Raw genomic sequence first — 2,302 nt, 5'->3', positions numbered from 1 at the left:
CTAATGAATAAATTCTTTATATCTAGAGAACACTTCAGCAGTAGGAAATAGGCTAATCAAAAATAAGGCAGGGAATAATAATATTTAGAAAATTACTTCTATGATATTTGTAGGATATCATGATCAAAATGTATTCACATGATCAATATCCAATTAGGTGATAATTTAGAGGAGTGAGATGATGAGTTTGAGAGAGCCTTTCAGTCTATACTAAATAACATTCACAAACCTTGTAAAATGTAAATCAGATTATACTGTTTCTCTTCTCAAAATACTCTACTGTAAAGTAAAACTAAAGACTTTCTAGGCATTCATCCATCCTTCTTATCTCCTTTATTACATCCTTGACCTCATAATCTGCACCCACCCTCTTTCTTACTCTGCTCCAGACACACTGGCCTCCTTACTATCTCTGTAACTCACCAGAAAACAAACAAACAAAAAAACATGCCTAAGGCCTTTATCCCCTCTCTTCTTTTCTTTCTAGAATGTTCTTTCTATGGATATTGACATGACTGACCTTTTAATTACATTTGAGAATTTTACTAAAATGGTAATTTTTTAAAGTCTTTCTTGACCATTCAAATTAAATATCGTATATTCATATTTTCTAAGCTTCCCTACTTTATCCCCTAGCACTTGTCACTATGTAATGCTTTATTTAAATTAATATTTATATTGTTTATTGTCTGCCTTCCCATGGAAGTATATATTATAAGGCTCGGGTGGTTGGTGTCAAAAGAGCAAGTTCGTGAGAACTGGGACCGTGGTGCTGGTCCTGGCAAGAAGCTAATTCCAAGGCAAAGTGGTCCTTGTGAAGAATACTGAGGATTGCCACCTCAAATCAGCCCTACAGTCATGCTCTGGTGTCTGGAATTGACCAGCATCCCAGCAAAGTGACAGCTGCCATAGGCAAGAAGAGGTCAAAGATCAAATGTTTTGTGAAAGTTTGTAACTACAATCACCTCTTGCCCAAAGGGTACCCTGTGGATATCCTCTTGGACAAACCTGTCAGCAACAATGATGTGTTCAGAAACCCTGCTCTTAAATACGAGGCCTGATGAGGGGCTGAGGTCAAGTTCAAGATGTACAAGACCAGCAAGAACAAATGGTTCTTCCAGAAGCTGTGGTTTTAGTTCTGTTTTGTTTCAGTCGTTACAAATTATAAATAAATAAATAAATAAATATATATTATATAACTGCTGTCATGTGGACTATTTTTTTCCTTTGCTTGTTTTTTAAATAATTGTATCCTCAGTGCCTAGATTAGTAGTGGTTTAGTAAGGTAAGTGCTCAATAAACATTTGCAAAATAATGAATGAAAATGAGATTTAAAGTCAGAGAGGGAGAGAGAGAATATTAAGCAGGCTCCAGCCCAGCACGAGTTCAATGTGGGGCTTGATCTCAGGACTCTGAAATCATGACCTGAGCCCAAATCAAGAGTCAGACGCTTAACCAGCTGAATCACTCAGGCGCCCCTCGAATGTCTGTCGTTTAAACAAATTGTCTTAGTTATTAGATTCTTTGCCTTTCTCTATACATTTTAGACTCTTTAGAATTCTTTACATGAAATTGCTTGGATCAAGTTTACCTTATGATTAAATCAAGACTTCAGTAGCTTAGCTTATATCATTTATTCATTTATCCACTCATCCCAAACATTAAGTACCTACTATGCAGAAGGCACTGTACTGTAGGATAGTGTTCATGAGCAAACAAGGTAAGGTATAGCTCTTTACATTATAGTAGAACAAGTATAATTTAAAAAAAATCAAGTTTACAGGGAGTAAACATAGGAATGATAGAGAACCCTTAACTTCCAAAAATATTTAAGGGAGGTAATAAGATTTCTTTTTGAGGATGTGATATTTGAATTGTAATATGGACTCTTATAATAATACCCCCAACTATTTCTAGGGGAAAAAAAAAGTTAAGAATTTACTATTGCCTCATGGTTTATGAACTCATAACAAACCTTTTGGGATTTACTACTTGTTGAACCTGTGAAAATAAATAAAGACAATCTCACTTAAAGTGGAGTTGGGAAGCTCAGAGAGGGAGCATTCACATATTACCACTTGCCTTAAGAAGCATACCTTGCATTACCCAGTAGGAAGAAGCTTACTTTGCACACCCCAGCAGGAGGAAGGAAGAATTTCTCCTTGCTCAAGCAACAGTCCAGTCAACGAGAACTCAGTGAAACAATCCCCTCCAGTTTCCTCCTTTTCCCTATAGAAGTAAGCTCCTCTCCTTTGTTCTCTGGATTTGCCTATGGTTCACCATAGTTTGCTTATCCAAATTA

At 36.3% G+C, this 2,302-nt stretch overlaps 1 pseudogene; it reads left to right on the top strand.

Annotated features, from left to right (window-relative positions):
* The first annotated feature begins 511 nt into the window (after positions 1 to 511).
* Positions 512 to 1,136, top strand: LOC123858567 (large ribosomal subunit protein eL27-like; annotated as a pseudogene).
* Positions 1,137 to 2,302: the final 1,166 nt, after the last annotated feature.

Source organism: Mirounga angustirostris, unplaced genomic scaffold (assembly GCF_029215605.1).
Source record: "Mirounga angustirostris isolate CCGP_5_RB_7025 unplaced genomic scaffold, mMirAng1.0.hap1 SCAF_4, whole genome shotgun sequence".
NCBI lineage: Eukaryota > Metazoa > Chordata > Mammalia > Carnivora > Phocidae > Mirounga > Mirounga angustirostris.
Note: the sequence above shows the minus strand (reverse complement) of the source record. Positions and strands in the feature narration are given on the sequence as shown.